The sequence below is a fragment of the Siphateles boraxobius genome, unplaced genomic scaffold (assembly GCF_051911475.1).
Source record: "Siphateles boraxobius isolate OS27281-9 unplaced genomic scaffold, OSU_SipBor_1 5, whole genome shotgun sequence".
Classification (NCBI taxonomy): Eukaryota; Metazoa; Chordata; class Actinopteri; order Cypriniformes; family Leuciscidae; genus Siphateles; species Siphateles boraxobius.
In genome coordinates this window covers 3,957,867-3,974,380 of record NW_027509141.1, presented here as the reverse complement: position 1 = coordinate 3,974,380, position 16,514 = coordinate 3,957,867, and the positions used below count along the sequence as shown (strand labels likewise).

Below are 16,514 nucleotides of genomic sequence, written 5' to 3'. Positions count from 1 at the left end.
CGAACTTTAATTGTTGTATTAAAATGTATTCTTTCCAGTATATTTCCTTCCTTCGGAGTAAATGCCAGTGATCTGTTTTTCTCCCAAATGAGTGAATGTTTTAGCATTATGTTTTGGTATACTTAACTGATAATAAGGAGCTCAGACTCTCTTCAGCCTTGATGGGAGCTGTTATTTGCTAGTGTCTGTTATGTGTGTGTGTGTGTGTGTGTGTGTGTGTGTATGACATTCTATGTAGGTTCTGGACGTTCGGACCAGACACCCCGGCGCCCTTCTCTAACCTGCGAGGCCACCACAGACCTAAATCTAATGAGTGGACGACAACTATCTTGACTAATGGCGATAGGCACCCCTATCTCCTCACATGTGTTAAATAGTTTAGGCTCTTAATGTTTCTTAGCCAATGAGAATCATTCAACCTGTAAGCAATGATGTAGCTTAGACCTTGGAAATGGTATAACTGCTGTGATCTTTGTAACTGTAAGCGGGCGGCCTACGAACTCCTGTGCGAGTATTGAAGCTGACTTCTGCTGATGAAACTGCAAACTATCTCCAGTAAATATTTTCTTTAATTTTTTATAATTCTGACTCTGGGTCTTCATTCTTCATATCTGGTTCTGGGTCTTTAACTGTACACCCCTTACAGGATATTCCTACAGAGTCTGTGACAGTTTCTCAGTGGAAGAACTGGGATCCAGGGTCAGAGATGTCTGCAAAAAACTGCTATAAAAACAGTGGCGGAGCCAGAGGGGGGTCCGGGGTGGCACTGGACACCCCTGACATGCGATTGGCCACCCCGGTTGCCACCCCAAAATTTTATTTGCTACTGGCAGTTGCTGATCGCCGGCAGCGCTGCGCGCGCAGTTTTCAAACGGACGAGCAGAGGACGAGAGATGGTTGCAAGATACCGAACTTCACCGAATAAGAAAACATCATATTTGAAGTAAGCTTTTAAGGTTTAGCATCAGGGTGGTTTGCTCCCAATAGCCTACATTAGGTCTAATACATGCATATACAGTACCTTGCCTTGTGTACATTACAGCAGGCTATACAAATGTTCTAGCTAATGTGAGGATAGGAGATCAAAACTCAGGCAAAGAAGAGCAGAAACAAGCAATATCATAATGCGATCACTATAGGACTATGAAGCTTTTTGGGTGTAGGTTGTTGATGGACCCGATCTACTGTGTTTTGATCATCATTATGAATCTGATCTAGATGTAGTCTTTGATAAAAATGCGATTTTCTCCGCTTTTTGCTCATGTTGCTTTTTATGAAACTTGCCAACATTCAAGTCGTGAGCTTAGAATTATACGGTTCTATCTCCACTTTTGGTCGAAATTGAGTTTTTGACATAATCTTATCCACTGGGTGTTTATTAATGCCTGTGTGGGGTTATTTTTGTAAAAAAAAATATTTTGTTAGTAGTTATTAATAAAATAAAAAGGTTCCATCTCACAAAACAGGAGGGATGTAAAAACTTTGATGCTCAATTTCTCAGAACTACCCTAAACGGAGATAGAACTGTATAATTCTAAGCTCACGAAGTGTTAATTAAAAAAAAGATGCACGAAGCTAGAATAACATTATTTTTTAGTTTTTGTTTTAAAAGCACAGGGTTTGTTCTTTCTTTTGGTATGTTCAGATATTCATACAACAAAATATTCTGGGGTGCCATGAAATTGTGAAAATTACCAAAACCACATTTTTTTTATACTGGCGAGAAAGAGTTAAATGTTGGTAATTGGATGATTTTTAGAATTTTGAATATGATTGGAATCATATTTTAAATTTGTCATATTTTTGAACAGGGTCAATTAAACAGGAAAAGAAAGGGAGAGATTTTTTTTTAAAAATAAGCACAAACATAGTCCAGTCATTTTATGAAAAAAAGGTTGAACAAATTGCAACAGAAGCAAACTCAAATAATTTTGTATCCTCATTATGTCCTGAGTAAGGAAACAAAGTCCCTAAGAATCCCATTAGGGGAAAGTTTCGAAATCTGTTTCTGGGGATTTACTTTTTATTTTACTTACCTTTTGTCTTCTGCATTCTCCTTACCCTTGTCTCCTGTTCTTCCCTTAGACTCGTCCCCCAGAAACAGTCGCACAGACCCAGCCCCAAACCCCATCTCTGCAATAATTAGAAAAGGCTGGTTTCTAAAGTACTTCTTCCTGCCTCTATGTATTAATGTACATGGGTAGTAGCCTAAATGTGTTCCATTCAGACCTTAACATTTAGTATTTTACTGTGTCAACAAGATTCAACAAGACATTTTCACCAGGCTAGACCCAATGTTTAGATCTGTTGTGGTATTTATGCAAATTAGCACATACGTAATTAGATTATGCACCGTTTGTCCATCTTAACAAACAATTTTAAAAAACTTGGAATACATTTTTTTTTGTCTTGATGTAAGTAATCAACTCAGTAATTTTGAATAGGCGTATGAATAGGCTACATTTGTGTTTTTTTTTTTCTAAACTTTCCCTAATGGGATTCTTTGGGACTTTTTTTCCTTACTCAGGACATATTGAGGATACAAAATCAGTTGAGTTTGCTTGTTGCAATTTGTTCAAGGTTGACCCCCATTTTGGCTTAAAATGACTGGACTAACAGGCAGATCAGGTGCAAACAGCCCCCCCAGCCCTTGCATCACCACTGGCTAGTCAGAGTCAGTGTGGTCAGACTTCAGAACCAGCAACAGGTCAGAGCATCTACCAGACACAGGCAGTCAATCACATACCCAATTCAGGAATTTAAGTTGAGATGATTTTGCCAGATTAAAAGGATAGTTCACCCAAAAATGAACACAAAACAAATTATTATAAATTAAATAAATAGAATTAGAATTATTTTAAATTATTATAAAGAAAGAATTATGTTGTATTTAATCTTCCCAGGATAAGATTTTATATTGATGGGCAATAAAATTGAGTAACTTTTTCAAGGAAATGTCTGCTTGATGCCTGCTATATCTAATAAAAGATCAAATAAAATATATATATTTTTTGTTGTAAATGTGAGTTTTTTTGTAAATAAATGCAGCAGTTCATAACATACACATGCGATATCTTATCTCCTTGGTGCTTCAGCTTTGTTTTCTGCAAATATTTTGGATGTTCAACACTTATAGACACAAACAGAGTGACCCAATTCCTTCCACAAGCTTTTTCACTCTGTGTGTGTGTGTGTGTGTGTGTGTGTGTGTGTGTGTGTGTGTGTGTGTGTGTGTGTGTGTGTGTGTGTGTGTGTGTGTGTGTGTGTGTGTGTGTGTGTGCGTGTGTGCGTGTGTGCGTGTGTGCGCGTGTGTGTGTGTGTGTGTGTCTGTGTCACAGAGTCTGTGACAGTTTCTCAGTGGAAGAACTGGGATCCAGGTTAAGAGACGCCTGCAAAAAACTGCTATAAAAACCTTCGAGATGGAGGCCTCACATGTTGGGGATCTCGGTTGCTTTGTTTTCATGGCAAGTTGTGGTGTTAGGATATTCCTACAGAGTCTGTGGGTGCTTCTCATTCCTTATTTGTGCATCCTCGTTTCCTTTCCTCGCTTCCTTTCCTCGTGTCTCAGCTCCACCCCCTGTAGGATGCGAGGGAAGGCTGCTAGGAAAGAAAATGAGGACGGGGGAATCGAATGAAAACCTTTTTTTATACATTGGAATAGCCTACTTGATCACTCGAGCGTCACTTCATAGCGTCTTCAGCAGCGCTCAAATGATCGTTGTTGAAGTTTGTTTAAGAAATTCATAATGAATAATTATAAACCAAGATACCCTGTTGAAATATGTGAGACGTGTGGATTATATAAACTGCAAAGGTAAAGTATAAATTAAAACGATTGTGATCGATGTGAAGGGGGAGGAGAATTGATACGTGCGTCACGTTTAGTCTATAAAACACTTCCGCATAGGATACACCTGTGTATCCTTGCTCATGACTCCTCTGAAAGCCTCCTCACTCCTCGATCCTCGACTCCTCAAGGTGCAATTAGAGAATTGAGATGTCGTTAAAGATGGCTGAGCTCGATCTGTGTCCGGGTCATAGGATGGAGGACGGAGGAGAGAGGAGACGAGGAGGGATATTAAGAAGCACCCTGTGACAGTTTGTCAGCGGAATATCTGGGATCCAGGGTCAGGGGTCAGTGACGTCTCCTCTCCTGGAGGAAAATACAAGTATTAGTGGTCTTGCTGCAAAATCTGGTTGATGCCAACAGCTGGGCTTGAGGGGCAGGTGTCAACAGACCTTCCCTGGTGGTCTAGTGGTTAGGATTCGGCGCTCTCACCGCCGCGGCCTGGGTTTCGATTCCCGGTCAGGGAATGAGGTTTCGCCCACCACCGGAGGACGTGATTTTAAAATGCCGAACTACGAACTCAAGCGCTGAAGCCCTCGTCGAGAAGCATGGCCAAGGAAATGTTTATGTGTGAAAATGACCTCCTTGGAGCCAGAGTCGAACCAGCGACCTAAGGATTGCCAACGTGCCATCTACAGACCTCCGCTCTACCATCTGAGCTATCGAAGGCACACTGATTGGGGACTGAAACTCAATATATCAGGTTGCTGAAGCTCTGCAACTGGCTAAAACTGCTAGTGACACAGGCATACGTGCTGGTTGTTTCGATTAAGATATGCAAAGGCAACCCAATCTTCTCATACCGGGATTCGAACCCAGGCCGCCTGAGTGAAAACCAGGAATCCTGACCGCTAGATCATATGGGATCTTCTTTCCACCTGGAGCAGGCCCTTTTGCTTTTAGTGTGTGACCGCCCCCTTTAAGAACATGGGAATGATCGGAAGGGGGAGGCCTCACATGTTGGGGATCTTACATTTTTTGTGTTCATGGCAAGTTGTGGTGTTGTTAGGATATTCCTACAGAGTCTGTGACAGTTTCTCAGTGGAAGAACTGGGATCCAGGTTAAGAGACGTCTGCAAAAAACTGCTATAAAAACCTTCGAGATGGAGGCCTCACATGTTGGGGATCTCGGTTGCTTTGTTTTCATGGCAAGTTGTGGTGTTATTAGGATATTCCTACAGAGTCTGTGACAGTTTGTCAGCGGAAGATCTGGGATCCAGGGTCAGGGGTCAGTGACGTCTCCTCTCCTGGAGGAAAATACAAGAATTAGTGGTCTTGCTGCAAAATCTGGTAGAGGCCTGGTTGTTTCGTTTAAGTGATGCACAAGCACAAGCACAAGGTGCTTGTGACAGTACTCATGCAATGCATTTGAAAAGACGCATAGTATTGTATGGTAACCGTTATCCTACTGACAAAGCAGCCTATTGTTGGACTGCCAATTTTTAAAATTTCTCAACCAATCCAATGATATTAATAACAAAAACTATGGGATAATATAGGGAAATAATAAAATGGCTACGGGCTGACAGCGTAGTAAACGAGGCAGATCGAGCCAGCCAGGAGTCGAAACCTAGAATCTTCTGATCCGTAGTCAGACGCGTTATCCATTGCGCCACTGGCCCACCTAACTGTTGGTATTTGACTGGGCAGAGCCCTGTCATGAAATCTACTTTTTCTCATGCTATTAATAGACCTGGAGCCAACATCAGGAAGGGGTCAGATGAGGGGCATGCTACAAAAACCTTCGAGATGGAGGCCTCACATGTTGGGGATCTCGTTTTTTTCATGTTAAGTTGTGGTGTTGTTAGGATATTCCTACAGAGCCTGTGACAGTTTCTCAGCAGAAGAACTGGGATCCAGGGCCAGAGACGTCTGCAAAAAACTGATATAAAAACCTTCGAAATGCAGGCCTCACATGTTGGGGATCTCATTGGTTTTGTTTTCATGGCAAGTTGTGGTGTTGTTAGGATATGCCTACTGAGCCTGTGACAGTTTATCAGCGGTAGAACTGGGATCCAGGGTCAGAAACGTCTGCAAAAAACTGCTATAAAACCTTCGAGATGGAGGCCTCACATGTTGGGGATCTTACATTTTTTGTGTTCATGGCAAGTTGTGGTGTTGTTAGGATATTCCTACAGAGTCTGTGACAGTTTCTCAGAGGAAGAACTGGGATCCAGGGTCAGAGACGTCTGCAAAAAACTGCTATAAAAACCTTCGAGATGGAGAACTCACATGTTGGGGATCTTAATTTTTTGTGTTCATGGCAAGTTGTGGTGTTGTTAGGATATTCCTACAGAGTCTGTGCCAGTTTCTCAGTGGAAGAACTGGGATCCAGGTTAAGAGACGTCTGCAAAAAACTGCTATAAAAACCTTCGAGATGGAGGCCTCACATGTTGGGGATCTCGGTTGCTTTGTTTTCATGGCAAGTTGTGGTGTTGTCAGGATATTCCTACAGAGTCTGTGACAGTTTGTCAGCGGAAGATCTGGGATCCAGGGTCAGGGGTCAGTGACGTCTCCTCTCCTGGAGGAAAATACAAGTATTAGTGGTCTTGCTGCAAAATCTGGTAGAGGCCAACAGTCGGGCTTGAGGGGCAGGAGTCAACAGACCTTCCCTGGTGGTCTAGTGGTTAGGATTCGGTGCTCTCACCGCCGTGGCCCGGGTTCGATTCCCGGTCAGGGAATGAGCTTTTGCCCACCACCGGAGGACGTGAATTTAAAATGCCGAACTATGAACTCAAGCGCTTTTGCCCACCACCGGAAGACGTGAATTTAAAAAGCCGAACTATGAACTCAAGTGCTGAAGCCCTCGTCGAGAAGCACGGCCACGGAAATGTTTATGTGTGAAAAAGACCTCCTTCGAGCCGGAGTCGAACCAGCGACCTAAGAATTGCCAACTTGCCACCTACAGTCCTCCGCTCTACCAGCTGAGCTATCGAAGGCACACTGATTTGTGACAGAACCTCAAGAAATCAGGTTGCTGAAGCTCTGCCACTGGCTAAAACTGCTACTGGCACAGACAGACGTGCTGTTTGTTTCGATTAAGTGATGCAAAGGCAACCCAATCTTCTCATACCGGGAGTCAAACCCCGGCCGCCTGGGTGAAAACCAGGAATCCTGACCGCTAGATCATATGGGATCTTCTTTCCACCTGGAGCAGGCCCTTTTGCTTTTAGTGTGTGACCGCCCCCTTTAAGAACATGCGAATGATCCGAAGGGAATGTTTACTGAATTCAATTTCATCAGGCTCAACAGAGGGAGCTCTCATTTGCCTCGCCAAGGGGGTTCAGTTTCCTCCGATTCCTGCGATGGCATAATAGACACTGTAAACTGGTCGTAAAGCAAGGTCCTTGTGACAGTACTCATGCAATGCATTTGAAAAGACGCATAGTATTGTATGGTAACCGTTATCCTACTGACAAAGCAGCCTATTGTTGGACTGTCAATTTTTAATATTTCTCAACCAATCCAATAATATTAATAACAAAAACTATGGGATAATAAAAGGAAATAATAAAACGGCTAAGGGCTGACAGCGTAGTAAAAGAGGCAGAACGAGCCAGCCAGGAGTCGAACCTAGAATCTCCTGATCCGTAGTCAGACGCATTATAAATTGCGCCACTGGCCCACCTAACTGTTGGTGTTCGACTGGGCAGAGGCCTGTCATGACATCTACTTTTTCTCATAGTATTAACAGACCTGGAGCCAACATCAGGAAGGGGTCAGATGTGGGGCCTGCTACAAAAACCTTCGAGATGGAGGCCTCACATGTTGGGGATCTCGTTGTTGTTAGGATATTCCTACAGAAATCTACTTTTTCTCATGCTATTAACAGACCTGGAGCCAACATCAGGAAGGGGTCAGATGAGGGGCCTGCTACAAAAACCTTCAAGATGGAGGCCTCACATGTTGGGGATCTCGTTGTTGTTAGGATATTCCTACAGAGCCTGTGACAGTTTCTCAGCAGAAAAACTGGGATCCAGGGCCAGAGACGTCTGCAAAAAACTGCTATAAAAACCTTCGAGATGCAGGCCTCACATGTTGGGGATCTCGTTGTTGTTAGGATATTCCTACAGAAATCTACTTTTTCTCATGCTATTAACAGGCCTAGAACCAACATCAGGAAGGGGTCAGATGAGGGGCCTGCTACAAAAACCTTCGAGATGGAGGCCTCACATGTTGGGGATCTCGTTGTTGTTAGGATATTCCTACAGAGCCTGTGACAGTTTCTCAGCAGAAGAACTGGGATCCAGGGCCAGAGACGTCTGCAAAAATCTGCTATACAAATCTTCGAGATGCAGGCCTCACATGTTGGGGATCTCATTGGTTTTGTTTTCATGGCAAGTTGTGGTGTTGTTAGGATATTCCTACTGAGCCTGTGACAGTTTCTCAGCGGAAGAACTGGGATCCAGGGTCAGAGACGTCTGCAAAAAACTGCTATAAAAACCTTCGAGATGGAGGCAAAAGGTAAAAGAACAATTTGCCTGGCTTGTCGTGAACTACGATAACAGTACCAAAGATTACATTCAGATTGCGACATGATAAAGGGGGCACTTCGATTTGAATTGTTGACCTCTTGATCTGCATTCAAATTCTCTACCACTGAGCTACACCCCCTTTCAGAAAACCTTTTTCAAAGTAAAAAAAATCCCAGTAATTTTCTTAAAGTTGTCTGTAGAAGGTAACAGATCAAATGTTTGGCTTGTTGTGAACTAGGATAGCAGCATCAAGTAACACATTCAGATTGGGATATGATAAAGGGGACCCTTGGATTTGAATCGTGGACCTCTTGATCTGCAGTCAAATTCTCTACCACTGAGCTACACACCCTTTCAGAAAACCTTTTTCAAAGTAAATAAAATCCCAGTAATTTTCCGAAATTCGTCAGTAGAAAAAAAAAGAGCAAATGTTTGGCTTGTTGTGAACAAGGATAGCAGCATCAAGTAACACATTCAGATTGGGACATGATAAAGGGGACCCTTGCATTTCAACCTGAGACATCTTGATCTGCAGTCAAATTCTCTACCACTGAGCTACACCCCCTTTCAGAAAACCTTTTTCAAAGTAAATAAAATCCCAGTAATTTTCTTAAATTCATCATTAGAAGGTAACAGAACAAATGTTTGGCTTGTTGTGAACTAGGATAGCAGCATCAAGTAACACATTCAGATTGGGACATGATAAAGGGGACCCTTGCATTTCAACCTGAGACATCTCGATCTGCAGATAAATGCTCTACCACTGAGCTATACCCCCTTTCAATTAACTTTTTCCAAAGTAAAAAAAATCCCAGTAATTTTCTTAAAGTTGTCTGTAGAAGGTAAAAGAACAATGTGTTTGGTTTGTAGTGAGCTAGGATAACAGTACCAAAGATCACATTCAGATTGGTACTTGATAAAGGGGGCACTCGGATTTGAACCGGGGACCTCTTGATCTGCAGTCAAACGCTCTACCACTGAGCTATACCCCCTTTAAATTAGCTTTTTCCAAAGTAAAAAAAATCCCAGTAATTTTCTTCAATTCATCTGTAGAAGGTAAATGAACAAGGTGTTTGGCTTGTCGTGAACTAGGATAAAAGTACCAAAGATCACATTGGGACATGATAAAGGGGGCACTCGGATTTGAACCAGAGACCTCTTGATCTTGAGTCAAATGCTCTACCACTGAGCTATACCCCCTTTCAATTAACTTTTTCCAAAGTAAAAAAAAATCCCAGTAATTTTCTTAAATTCATCTGTAGAAGGTAAATGAACAATGTGTTTGGCTTGTCGTGAACAAGGATAAAAGTACCAAAGATCACATTGGGACATGATAAAGGGGGCACTCGGATTTGAACCGGGGACGTCTTGATCTGCAGTCAAATGCTCTACCACTGAGCTATACCCCCTTTAAAATAACTTTTTCCAAAGTAAAAAAAAATCCCAGTAATTTTCTTAAATTCATCTGTAGAAGGTAAATGAACAATGTGTTTGACTTGTCGTGAACAAGGATAAAAGTACCAAAGATCACATTGGGACATGATAAAGGGGGCACTCGGATTTGAACCGGGGACCTCTTGATCTGCAGTCAAATGCTCTCCCACTGAGCTATACCCCCTTTACATTAACTTTTTCCAAAGTAAAAAAAAAATCTCAGTAATTTTCTTAAAGTTGTCTGTAGAAGGTAAAAGAACAATGTGCCTGGCTTGTCGTGAACTACGATAACAGTACCAAAGATCACATTCAGATTGCGACATGATAAAGTGGGCACTTGGATTTGAATCGTGGACCTCTTGATCTGCAGTCAAATTCTCTACCCCTGAGCTACACCCCCTTTCAGAAAACCTTTTTCAAAGTAAATAAAATCCCAGTAATTTCCTTAAATTCATCAGTAGAAGGTAACAGAACAAATGTTTGGTTTGTAGTGAGCTAGGATTACAGTACCAAAGATCACATTCTGGTGGGACTTGATAAAGGGGGCACTCGGTTTTGAACCGGGGACCTCTTGATCTGCAGTCAAATGCTCTACCACTGAGCTATACCCCCTTTAAATTAACTTTTTCCAAAGTAAAAAAAAAATCCCAGTAATTTTCTTAAATTCATCTGTAGAAGGTAAATGAACAATGTGTTTGGCTTGTCGTGAACAAGGATAAAAGTACCAAAGATCACATTGGGACATGATAAAGGGGGCACTCGGATTTGAACCGGGGACCTCTTGATCTGCAGTCAAATGCTCTACTACTGAACTATACCCCCTTTAAAATAACTTTTTCCAAAGTAAAAAAAAATCCAAGTAATTTTCTTAAATTCATCTGTATAAGGTAAATGAACAATGTGTTTGGCTTGTCGTGAACAAGGATAAAAGTACCAAAGATCACATTGGGACATGATAAAGGGGGCACTCGGATTTGAACCGGGGACCTCTTGATCTGCAGTCAAATGCTCTACCACTGAGCTGTACCCCCTTTAAAATAACTTTTTCCAAAGTAAAAAAAAATCCCAGTAATTTTCTTAAATTCATCTGTAGAAGGTAAATGAACAATGTGTTTGGCTTGTCGTGAACAAGGATAAAAGTACCAAAGATCACATTGGGACATGATAAAGGGGGCACTCGGATTTGAACCGGGGACCTCTTGATCTGCAGTCAAATGCTCTACTACTGAACTATACCCCCTTTAAAATAACTTTTTCCAAAGTAAAAAAAAATCCAAGTAATTTTCTTAAATTCATCTGTATAAGGTAAATGAACAATGTGTTTGGCTTGTCGTGAACAAGGATAAAAGTACCAAAGATCACATTGGGACATGATAAAGGGGGCAATCGGATTTGAACCGGGGACCTCTTGATCTGCAGTCAAATGCTCTACCACTGAGCTGTACCCCCTTTAAAATAACTTTTTCCAAAGTAAAAAAAAATCCCAGTAATTTTCTTAAATTCATCTGTATAAGGTAAATGAACAATGTGTTTGGCTTGTCGTGAACAAGGATAAAAGTACCAAAGATCACATTGGGACATGATAAAGGGGGCACTCGGATTTGAACCGGGGACCTCTTGATCTGCAGTCAAATGGTCTACCACTGAGCTATACCCCCTTTCCATGATCTTTTTCCAGAGTAAAAAAAAAATCCCAGTAATTTTCTTAAAGTTGTCTGTAGAAGGTAAAAGGACAATGTGCCTGGCTTGTCGTGAACTACGATAACAGTACCAAAGATCACATTCAGATTGCGACATGATAAAGGGGGCACTTGGATTTTAATTGTTGACCTCTTGATCTGCAGTCAAATTCTCTACCACTGAGCTACACCCCCTTTCAGAAAACCTTTTTCAAAGTAAATAAAATCCCAGTAATTTTCTTAAATTCGTCAGTAGAAGGTAACAGATCAAATGTTTGGCTTGTTGTGAACTAGGATAGCAGCATCAAGTAACACATTCAGATTGGGACATGATAAAGGGGACCCTTGCATTTCAACCTGAGACATCTCGATCTGCAGATAAATGCTCTACCACTGAGCTATACCCCCTTTCAATTAACTTTTTCCAAAGTAAAAAAAAATCCCAGTAATTTTCTTAAAGTTGTCTGTAGAAGGTAAAAGAACAATGTGTTTGGTTTGTAGTGAGCTGGGATAACAGTACCAAAGATCACATTCAGATTGGTACTTGATAAAGGTGGCACTCGGATTTGAACCGGGGACCTCTTGATCTGCAGTCAAATGCTCTACCACTGAGCTATACCCCCTTTAAACTAGCTTTTTCCAAAGTAAAAAAAAATCCCAGTTATTTTCTTAAAGTTGTCTGTAGAAGGTAAAAGAACAATGTGCCTGGCTTGTCGTGAACTACGATAACAGTACCAAAGATCACATTCAGATTGCGACATGATAAAGGGGGCACTTGGTTTTGAATCGTGGACCTCTTGATCTGCAGTCAAATTCTCTACCACTGAGCTACACACCCTTTCAGAAAACCTTTTTCAAAGTAAATAAAATCCCAGTAATTTTCTTAAATTCATCAGTAGAAGGTAACAGAACAAATATTTGGCTTGTTGTGAACTAGGATAGCAGCATCAAGTAACACATTCAGATTGGGACATGATAAAGGGGACCCTTGCATTTCAACCTGAGACATCTCGATCTGCAAATAAATGCTCTACCACTGAGCTATACCCCCTTTAAACTAGCTTTTTCCAAAGTAAAAAAAAAATCCCAGTAATTTTCTTAAATTCATCTGTAGAAGGTAAATGAACAAGGTGTTTGGCTTGTCGTGAACAAGGATAAAAGTACCAAAGATCACATTGGGACATGATAAAGGGGGCACTCGGTTTTGAACCGGGGACCTCTTGATCTGCAGTCAAATGCTCTACCGCTGAGCTACAGGTCCTTCTCAAAAAATTAGCATATTGTGATAAAGTTCATTATTTTCCATAATGTAATGATAAAAATTAAACTTTCATATATTTTAGATTCATTGCACACCAACTGAAATATTTCAGGTCTTTTATTTTTTTAATACTGATGATTTTGGCATACAGCTCATGAAAACCCAAAATTCCTGTCTCAAAAAATTAGCATATCATGAAAAGGGTCTCTAAACGAGCTATTAACCTAATCATCTGAATCAACTAATTAACTCTAAACACCTGCAAACGATTCCTGAGGCTTTTAAAAACTCCCAGCCTGTTTCATTACTCAAAACCGCAATCATGGGTAAGACTGCCGACCTGACTGCTGTCCAGAAGGCCATCATTGACACCCTCAAGCAAGAGGGTAAGACACAGAAAGAAATTTCTGAACAAATAGGCTGTTCCCAGAGTGCTGTATCAAGGCACCTCAGTGGGAAGTCTGTGGGAAGGAAAAAGTGTGGCAAAAAACGCTGCACAACGAGAAGAGGTGACCGGACCCTGAGGAAGATTGTGGAGAAGGACCGATTCCAGACCTTGGGGGACCTGCGGAAGCAGTGGACTGAGTCAGGAGTAGAAACATCCAGAGCGACCTTGCACAGGCGTGTGCAGGAAATGGGCTACAGGTGCCGCATTCCCCAGGTCAAGCCACTTTTGAACCAGAAACAGCGGCAGAAGCGCCTGACCTGGGCTACAGAGAAGCAGCACTGGACTGTTGCTCAGTTTTGCATGTCATTCGGAAATCAAGGTGCCAGAGTCTGGAGGAAGACTGGGGAGAAGGAAATGCCAAAATGCCTGAAGTCCAGAGTCAAGTACCCACAGTCAGTGATGGTCTGGGGTGCCATGTCAGCTGCTGGTGTTGGTCCACTGTGTTTTATCTAGGTCAGGGTCAATGCAGCTAGCTATCAGGAGATTTTGGAGCACTTCATGCTTCCATCTGCTGAAAAGCTTTATGGAGATGAAGATTTAATTTTTCAGCACGACCTGGCACCTACTCACAGTGCCAAAACCACTGGTAAATGGTTTACTGACCATGGTATTACTGTGCTCAATTGGCCTGCCAACTCTCCTGACCTGAACCCCATAGAGAATCTGTGGGATATTGAGAAGAGAAAGTTGAGAGACGCAAGACCCAACACTCTGGATGAGCTTAAGGCCGCTATCGAAGCATCCTGGGCCTCCATAACACCTCAGCAGTGCCACAGGCTGATTGCCTCCATGCCACGCCGCATTGAAGCAGTCATTTCTGCAAAAGGATTCCCGACCAAGTATTGACTATTGAAGGCATAACTGAACATAATTATTTGAAGGTTGACTTTTTTTTTTGTATTAAAAACACTTCTTTTATTGGTTGGATGAAATATGCTAATTTTTTGAGACAGGAATTTTGGGTTATTATGAGCTGTATGCCAAAATCATCAGTATTAAAACAATAAAAGACTTGAAATATTTCAGTTGGTGTGCAATGAATCTAAAATATATGAAAGTTTAATTTTTATCATTACATTATGGAAAATAATGAACTTTATCACAATATGCTAATTTTTTGAGAAGCTGGTTCGACTGCGGCTCGAAGGAGGTCATTTTCACACATAAACATTTCCTTGGCTGTGCTTCTCGACGAGGGAGTCAGCGCTTGAGTTCGTAGTTCGGCATTTTAAAATCAAGGCCTCCGGTGGTGGGCAAAAGCTCATTCCCTGACCGTGAATCGAACCCAGGCCGCGGCGGTGAGAGCGCCGAATCCTAACCACTAGACCACCAGGTAAGGTCTGTTGACGCCTGCCCCTCAAGCCCATCTGTTGACCTCTACCAGATTTTGCAGCAAGACCACTAATACTTGTATTTTCCTCCAGGAGAGGAGACGTCACTGACCCCTGACCCTGGATCCCAGAACTTCCGCTGACAAACTGTCACAGACTCTGTAGGAATATCCTAATAACACCTCAACTTGCCATGAAAACAAAGCAACCGAGATCCCCAACATGTGAGGCCTCCATCTCGAAGGTTTTTATAGCAGTTTTTTGCAGACGTCTCTTACCCTGGATCCCAGTTCTTCCACTGAGAAACAGTCACAGACTCTGTAGGAATATCCTAACAACACCACACCTTGCCATGAACACAAAAAATGTAAGATCCCCAACATGTGAGGCCTCCATCTCGAAGGTTTTTATAGCAGTTTTTTGCAGACGTCTCTGACCCTGGATCCCAGTTCTTCCGCTGAGAAACTGTCACAGCTTCAGTAGGAATATCCTAACAACCCCACAACTTGCCATGAAAACAAAACCAATGAGATCCCCAACATGTGAGGCCTGCATCTCGAAGGTTTTTGTAGCAGGCCCCTCATCTGACCCCTTCCTGATGTTGGCTCTAGGCCTGTTAACAGCATGAGAAAAAGTAGATTTCTGTAGGAATATCCTAACAACAACGAGATCCCCAACATGTGAGGCCTCCATCTCGAAGGTTTTTGTAGCAGGCCCCTCATCTGACCCCTTCCTGATGTTGGCTCTAGGCCTGTTAATAGCATGAGAAAAAGTAGATTTCTGTAGGAATATCCTAACAACAACGAGATCCCCAACATGTGAGGCCTGCATCTCGAAGGTTTTTATAGCAGTTTTTTGCAGACGTCTCTAGCCCTGGATCCCAGTATTCTGCTGAGAAACTGTCACAGGCTCTGTAGGAATATCCTAACAACAACGAGATCCCCAACATGTGAGGCCTCCATCTTGAAGGTTTTTGTAGCAGGCCCCTCACCTGACCCCTTCCTGATGTTGGCTCCAGGTCTGTTAATAGCATGAGAAAAAGTAGATTTCTGTAGGAATATCCTAACAACAACGAGATCCCCAACATGTGAGGCCTCCATCTCGAAGGTTTTTGTAGCAGGCCCCACATCTGACCCCTTCCTGATGTTGGCTCCAGGTCTGTTAATACTATGAGAAAAAGTAGATGTCATGACAGGCCTCTGCCCAGTCGAACACCAACAGTTAGGTGGGCCAGTGGCGCAATGGATAATGCGTCTGACTACGGATCAGGAGATTCTAGGTTCGACTCCTGGCTGGCTCCTTCTGCCTCTTTTACTACGCTGTCAGCCCTTAGCCGTTTTATTATTTCCTTTTATTATCCCATAGTTTTTTTAATTAATATTATTGGATTGGTTGAGAAATATTAAAAATTGACAGTCCAACAATAGGCTGCTTTGTCAGTAGGATAACGGTTACCATACAATACTATGCGTCTTTTCAAATGCATTGCATGAGTACTGTCACAAGGACCTTGCTTTACGACCAGTTTACAGTGTCTATTATGCCATCGCAGGAATCGGAGGAAACTGAACCCCCTTGGCGAGGCAAATGAGAGCTCCCTCTGTTGAGCCTGATGAAATTGAATTCAGTAAACATTCCCTTCGGATCATTCCCATGTTCTTAAAGGGGGCGGTCACACACTAAAATCAAAAGGGCCTGCTCCAGGTGGAAAGAAGATCCCATATGATCTAGCGGTCAGGATTCCTGGTTTTCACCCAGGCGGCCGGGGTTCGACTCCCGGTATGAGAAGATTGGGTTGCCTTTGCATCACTTAATCGAAACAAACAGCACGTCTGTCTGTGCCAGTAGCAGTTTTAGCCAGTGGCAGAGCTTCAGCAACCTGATATGTTGAGGTTCTGTCCAGAATCAGTGTGCCTTCGATAGCTCAGCTGGTAGAGCGGAGGACTGTAGGTGGCAAGTTGGCAATCCTTAGGTCGCTGGCTCGAAGGAGGTCTTTTTCACACATAAACATTTCTGTGGCCGTGCTTCTCGACGAGGGC

General features: G+C 42.4%; 16 non-coding genes across 16 annotated transcripts; 2 read left to right on the top strand and 14 right to left on the bottom strand.

The window, feature by feature from the left end:
* Window positions 1–4,241: 4,241 nt before the first annotated feature.
* trnae-cuc (transfer RNA glutamic acid (anticodon CUC)) lies at window positions 4,242–4,314 on the top strand. Its single transcript has one exon. It is a non-coding gene; the product is annotated as a tRNA-Glu (tRNA).
* Window positions 4,315–4,641: 327 nt separating this feature from the next.
* On the bottom strand, window positions 4,642–4,713 carry trnae-uuc (transfer RNA glutamic acid (anticodon UUC)). Its single transcript has one exon. It is a non-coding gene; the product is annotated as a tRNA-Glu (tRNA).
* Window positions 4,714–5,395: 682 nt separating this feature from the next.
* Window positions 5,396–5,469, bottom strand: trnar-acg (transfer RNA arginine (anticodon ACG)). Its single transcript has one exon. It is a non-coding gene; the product is annotated as a tRNA-Arg (tRNA).
* Window positions 5,470–6,456: 987 nt separating this feature from the next.
* Window positions 6,457–6,528, top strand: trnae-cuc (transfer RNA glutamic acid (anticodon CUC)). The gene has a single exon. It is a non-coding gene; the product is annotated as a tRNA-Glu (tRNA).
* Window positions 6,529–6,699: 171 nt separating this feature from the next.
* Window positions 6,700–6,786, bottom strand: trnay-gua (transfer RNA tyrosine (anticodon GUA)). Its single transcript is given in 2 exon segments — window positions 6,700–6,735; window positions 6,750–6,786. It is a non-coding gene; the product is annotated as a tRNA-Tyr (tRNA).
* A 2,456-nt stretch (window positions 6,787–9,242) lies between these two features.
* Window positions 9,243–9,314, bottom strand: trnac-gca (transfer RNA cysteine (anticodon GCA)). The gene has a single exon. It is a non-coding gene; the product is annotated as a tRNA-Cys (tRNA).
* A 136-nt stretch (window positions 9,315–9,450) lies between these two features.
* On the bottom strand, window positions 9,451–9,522 carry trnal-caa (transfer RNA leucine (anticodon CAA)). The gene has a single exon. It is a non-coding gene; the product is annotated as a tRNA-Leu (tRNA).
* A 137-nt stretch (window positions 9,523–9,659) lies between these two features.
* trnac-gca (transfer RNA cysteine (anticodon GCA)) lies at window positions 9,660–9,731 on the bottom strand. The gene has a single exon. It is a non-coding gene; the product is annotated as a tRNA-Cys (tRNA).
* Window positions 9,732–9,868: 137 nt separating this feature from the next.
* On the bottom strand, window positions 9,869–9,940 carry trnac-gca (transfer RNA cysteine (anticodon GCA)). Its single transcript has one exon. It is a non-coding gene; the product is annotated as a tRNA-Cys (tRNA).
* A 356-nt stretch (window positions 9,941–10,296) lies between these two features.
* Window positions 10,297–10,368, bottom strand: trnac-gca (transfer RNA cysteine (anticodon GCA)). The gene has a single exon. It is a non-coding gene; the product is annotated as a tRNA-Cys (tRNA).
* A 138-nt stretch (window positions 10,369–10,506) lies between these two features.
* On the bottom strand, window positions 10,507–10,578 carry trnac-gca (transfer RNA cysteine (anticodon GCA)). Its single transcript has one exon. It is a non-coding gene; the product is annotated as a tRNA-Cys (tRNA).
* A 137-nt stretch (window positions 10,579–10,715) lies between these two features.
* On the bottom strand, window positions 10,716–10,787 carry trnac-gca (transfer RNA cysteine (anticodon GCA)). Its single transcript has one exon. It is a non-coding gene; the product is annotated as a tRNA-Cys (tRNA).
* Window positions 10,788–10,924: 137 nt separating this feature from the next.
* trnac-gca (transfer RNA cysteine (anticodon GCA)) lies at window positions 10,925–10,996 on the bottom strand. Its single transcript has one exon. It is a non-coding gene; the product is annotated as a tRNA-Cys (tRNA).
* A 137-nt stretch (window positions 10,997–11,133) lies between these two features.
* trnac-gca (transfer RNA cysteine (anticodon GCA)) lies at window positions 11,134–11,205 on the bottom strand. The gene has a single exon. It is a non-coding gene; the product is annotated as a tRNA-Cys (tRNA).
* A 137-nt stretch (window positions 11,206–11,342) lies between these two features.
* Window positions 11,343–11,414, bottom strand: trnac-gca (transfer RNA cysteine (anticodon GCA)). Its single transcript has one exon. It is a non-coding gene; the product is annotated as a tRNA-Cys (tRNA).
* A 572-nt stretch (window positions 11,415–11,986) lies between these two features.
* trnac-gca (transfer RNA cysteine (anticodon GCA)) lies at window positions 11,987–12,058 on the bottom strand. Its single transcript has one exon. It is a non-coding gene; the product is annotated as a tRNA-Cys (tRNA).
* Between the last annotated feature and the right edge of the window lie 4,456 nt (window positions 12,059–16,514).